The 5633-nt window shown below is 44.0% G+C and overlaps 1 pseudogene; it reads right to left on the reverse strand.

The window, feature by feature from the left end:
* Nucleotides 1–1336: 1336 nt before the first annotated feature.
* Nucleotides 1337–2562, reverse strand: LOC102437589 (annotated as a pseudogene).
* Between the last annotated feature and the right edge of the window lie 3071 nt (nt 2563–5633).

Raw genomic sequence — 5633 nt, forward strand, 5'->3', positions numbered from 1 at the left:
CCTTGACTTATGAGTTTAATTTGTTCCGTGACAGAGCTCATAACTCAAATTACTCGTATGTCAAATCAAAAAGTGAACGAGTGAGACACGTGATGCTGGGCTGATGTTGTGGTGTTCACTGTGATGTTCGCTGCGCCAACTAGTGGTGGGGTATCTGAAGCTGGCTCTTAACCTGTATTTTAGCTCGCAACTCAAAGCAAAAAATCGGAGGAGAGACGGCTCATATCTCGAAAAACTCATTAGTCGGGACACTCGTAAGTCAAGGCCCCACTGTATATGTAAAGCCAGTACTGTCCTGGTCCCATATAAAGTACTTAGCACAGTGCCTGGCACATAGGAAGCATTCAGCAAATATATAAACATAAGATAGCTAATTATATTTGCTTATATGTGCGGTCTTTGCTGCTCCTTGTCTTCGGCCACTTGGTGGCATTGCCCTGGGACTATTGGAATCTCAGTGCTTTTCTTTCCTGTTGCTCTGTTTCCTACACAGAGTCAGAAAACAGCAATTAAGATTTCATGAGTGGAGCAGTTGGGAAGGAAGTAGGTGAAGCTGTGTGTTAGGTGTGAGGAAGCATGGGCTCTGGAATCTGTATGAGCTCTGTGACCTCATGCAGCAGATCAGTTCACCTTTCCTGCTCTTTGTGAAGGCCGGAGTGAGAAGGCAGCTGCCCTTGCTGATGTGGTGTCCGCAGGTGTCCCTCCCCCCTCTCGTTTCAGAACTTTGTTCACAGGTCATCTTTTCACGGAGGCCTTCCCTAAGCCCCCGTATTAAATCCCAACCTCCACCCCACCTTGGACTCCCTTGTTCTCTTTCCTGCTGACTTTTTCTCCACCCAACACAGCATATTACTTTCTGTGTGCGTACTCTTTGTTTTATTTGCTTATCAGCTGTCCTTCCCCACCCATGTGAGTTTCACAAGAATAAAAATTATTGTCTGTTCTATTCACTGGTATGTTCTTGGTGCCTGTCACAGGGTCAGGTACGTAATTAGTGTCTGTTAAATGCCTGATGAATGAAAGAGTGGAGCCCGGAAGGCCTTCGTATGGCCAGAGAAACAGCCTGCTTGGTCAGGATTTGGGATTGGGCTGGGGCCACAGGAGTAAATGGCAAGCAGTCTCATGAACAGAAGCCTCCATATGATGGCATCAGGGTGGTCATTTGTACAAAAACAAGAGGTTTTTAGAAAAATCTGAATACCTTTATGGCCAAACATAGGGCGTTGTGGAAATGTGAAGAGGATTTTTTTTTTTGAAGGCACTAAAAACAACCAATTGCTTTTATTATGTTACTGTCAAGTATCAAACTCCACTGCACCCAATAAAGAACCAATCATTACTCTTAAAACATTAAGATGAAGTCATTTGTAAAGACTATCAATGGAGACTTTCTTACACTTATGACGAATCCATCATAAACAAAAATGCCAATCTTGAAAACACAATTCCAGAAGGAGTACAGTTCCACTGAGGACAGATAACAAAGTACCAGGAGCTTAACGGCTATGCTATACCAAACGGATGAAAAGTGAAATCGATTACACTGCAGGTCTCTATAAATAAATAAATAAAGTCGATCTTTCCCCTGTACGTGGACTCAGACTCCTGTACCAACAGAACACTCCGTTCCATTCACCTCAATGGGCTGAACTCTTTAGAAAAGGACTGATGATCACCCTCCAAGTGTTATGCTTATTTTTTCTTTCTTCTTCTATCCATTTCCTGACATCTTTAACATAAGCAGGGATATCTTCAGTCTTTTGAGCAATTGAAGATTTAGGAAAAGACACACTGTCTTGAAGAACTCTGGCAAGGCAAGTTACATGTAGCCCATGTTGCTTTTGGTTTCCCATCTCTTCTTTGCTTCAAATCCCCACGCAAGTTTCTTCTTTTTTCGAGCAGCCTGTGAATTTTCAGCTTCCTTTTTGGCTTTTACAAATTTATGGCAGGCAATCGCTTTGGCAATTTTTACACCAAGCTCTCGGGTAGCTAGCTGGTTGCTGAGCTCCTCGGCCTTCTCAATATTCCACTCTTCCACAGCCTGGTCTATGCTCTTTTCAAGGCCCGACTTCTCAATTTTTTTCTTTTTAACAGGGGGTTCAAATCTGTCATTGACTCCAAAATACTGAGTAAGTTCCTTCAACTGGGTTTCACTTGGGGACTGTTCACTATGAGATTCTTCTTCATTCTTCAATTTACCTTTTCTGGAGCATTTTCTTTTTTTTCTTCTGAATCTTGAAGATGAGATTTTCTGTTCAGAATGTTTTTTATGCAATTCTTGAAATTTATTCCAAATATGTAAGGGAACTCCAGAAGGACACTCTTCATATGCATTCACATTCGCCTCTGCTTCAGTGTTTGGTCCCTCTGCAGGGAAATCTGTGATCTCTGTTTCTGTAATGGTCCCATCTTCTTCATCTTCCTGTAAGTCAGGTCCAGAGTTCTCTATTGTGTCTTCATCTTCAGAATTCAACTCAACATCACTTTCATTTAGGCCAGGAGGTAGCAGCCCACTCCACATCTTTTCTTCCGTCCGGAGCCAGCCGCCCGGCAGCCATCTTAAGACCAAGAGGATTTTTTTTTTAGCATGTATTTTTATTGATCTCAGAGAGGAAGGGAGAGGGGGAGAGAGAAACATCAATGATGAGAGAGAATCACTGATTAGCTGCCTCCTGCATGCCCCCTACTGGGGATCAAGCCCGCAACCCCGGCATTTGCCCTTAACCCTTCAGTCTGCAGGCCAACACTCTATCCAAGGCAGTGAAGAGGGTTTTTGTTTTTATTTTTTGTTGTTTTGTTTTGCACTGGTGACCATATCTGGCATTTACAAGGCTCTACAACGTACTTGTGGCAATCAAATTTAGTGACTGGGATGAGGGATCAGACCATGGGCCTCCTTGGCTCAAACCATCATCCCCAGTGGTGAGTGGGGTGGTGACTCCCTTTGGCCAAAAAGTGGACCCTAAAACTTTAGGGAGCTGGACCAATGAAGTCTGGGACTTAAAGTATGGAATTGGAGCTCTAACTTGAATTGATTCCAGGGCCTCCACGTCAGGAACTTCAAATGCTTCTCTCTTGTTCGTCAGCCTTTGATACCAAAGCACAGACATTTAGAAAAGCAAAGAGGAGGAAAGTAGAGAGGTGTTTCTTTTAAAGGAGGTGTGTGAGAAATGAGAATATTCAGGTGTTTCCTTTTAGAAATTCAACCTCCTTCACGAGGCTGGAGTTCTTTGAGGGCAAGGCCTCTGTTTTGTTCACAATTGTATTTTTAGTGCTCGGCATATTGCCAGTCACATAATAGAGAGGGAATGAATAAATCATTGAACAAGTAAGTGTGCTCTACCAATTTTGGGGCTTCTTGTAGCATTAGTAGTCTGACTAATGTAGGATTTCTTTACACAAGCTTGCTTTGTTCTTAAAATATTCTGTAATAATCTGTTGTTATAGCCTTTAGAATGAAGTGAATTTTGACTGAAGTGCACACAGCAATAATGTGTACAACTCAATGCTTGTGTTTTTCTGAGGCCAGTCAGCACCCAAGCAGCATCCCTGTGGGTGCGTAGATGATGTTAGGAACCATGTTCTGTGTTTAGCGACATGATTTCAGCATGCTGAAATTCCACTCTCATGACGCAAGGGACTCTTCATGTCTGTTTGGAAAGCCAAGCCAGCCTCAGCAAGATAATCATATCCATACAGCTTGTCTGTGATAAGCTCCAAACTACGAGGCTGTGGGTAGATTTTCCTTCAGCTCAAGGACTTGACTGGCCAGAGTGGAGACATACTAGGGGTCTCATCCCTGGAGAGAGAGACCAATGGCCTCGGTGTACAGCATCCTTCCCAGGACCTGAGAGGGAGCTCCCGGGGACTGTCTCCCACAAAGCTGTGATGGGACTTGCTGTAGCCTAGAGTCCACATTTGGACGCACGGTGCCACACAATGCCAGTAACACGAGGGGTCAAGGGTCAAAGAGTCCATTCAGGACCCAAGAACATGCATGAGGGGCTTGTCATGAGGCCTGGGCTGCTGAGATCCAAGGCAGTTTGGATCTCCACACTAATGTCAAGGAACTCGCCAGTGTCCTGAGTGCCTGTTAAAGGACTGACATGTAGAGATTGTATAAGACAGGGGCGTTTATATTTGTTGTTTCTCTATCACAGGACAAGCTTCATTTGAAAGTTAGTTATATGGGATGGAATGCTCAGGGGGATGCCATTGCACCCCCAAAGTAACCCTGCCTCCCCCCTACCCTGTTTTCCAGCATGGGCTACTGCATCCTTTTTGTGCATGGACTGAGCAAGCTCTGCACTTGGCTAAATCGATGTGGAGCCACCACCCTGACCGTGTCCACTGTGCTGCTGCTGCTGCTTTTCTCTTGGAAAACTGTAAAGCAGAATGAAATCTGGCTGTCAAGAGAGTCCCTCTTCAGGTATGATTTGATGGTATAAGAGTGATCTCTTCCCATTCATTCTTTTGCTTATATACTTGTTTCGAAACAAATGAGCTAACATGGGTCTAGCAATATTTATTGATCCAGAAAATTTTTTTGATTAAGTTTTAAACGGAAGGTGTTATTTTTTGTTTTAACTTTGATTTTTGTGAAGGATATATAAAGTTTTGCAGAAGCTCGTGCTAAGTGAATTTATGAAAATAAGGCTCATGGGAAGATTTTTGGGTCTTAATGATAAGCAGGGCTGTAAAATGAGATCTAAATAAAAGGAAACGAGCCTAATATCTTTTCCAGTGAATGGGAAAGATAAGCACGTGACAAGAAGGAAGAGAAATGCAATGCATTTTCTTCAAATATTTCAGAATATTACGTTATGATTTGTGATCTAGCTGCTTTATTTTAAACATTAATGGTGAATGAGGAAATTAAAGACTGTTTTATCTCCCAGTAAGTTTTCATGTGGAAGCTGCTTCTGGATATAACAATGTCAACATATAGCCCTAAACTGTCATAAAGTATAAACATTCTTTGGGGCTGTAGCTCATCACACTCTGCTCCTGGGCTTAGTCTGTCTCCCTAGTGCCATAGTGTTGGCGACCTTCACCTTTGCTCCCCTATCACTACCACACGTGGCCTCCCCACAGTATTTCTCCAGTCTCCTATCCTGACCTAGGACACAGTTGGCCAGTTCAGTCAACATGGTTTTCACTTGGTTCCCTGCTCAGCTGGTAGCCACCACTTATTCTCCTGAGGCAAATAACTGGAACAGAATTGGAAAAAAAGGGTAAATATTGTAAGAGCATAAAAACGTGCCCAGAATGACAGGCAGTGAAGAACCTGGCATGTAGCCGACAGGGAACGGGCATCTGGATAGTCTGTCCTGAGCCCAGGTGCACCCTCAGGAATGAATGGGTAAACTTACACTAGTTTTTTCTTGTTTCACATCCAAGTCCTGGGAAAATAAAGTCCTCTGGCTGAGCTTGAGCCTAGGTCACGTGCCTACCCCTCGTCCTCACAAGGGCACTGGGATGACCGACCTGGCCAGAGAAGCCCCTCTGACTTCCCTGAGGCAAGTTACGGGGGTCAGAGCACCTCGGGGCTCCACTGAGACCTCACAAAGGGAGACAGGAGAGAATTCCCCACAGAAATCCAAGTACTGTATGAGGGGCACAGACTCCGAGCT

This window comes from Myotis lucifugus, unplaced genomic scaffold, assembly GCF_000147115.1.
Source record: "Myotis lucifugus unplaced genomic scaffold, Myoluc2.0 scaffold_4716, whole genome shotgun sequence".
NCBI lineage: Eukaryota > Metazoa > Chordata > Mammalia > Chiroptera > Vespertilionidae > Myotis > Myotis lucifugus.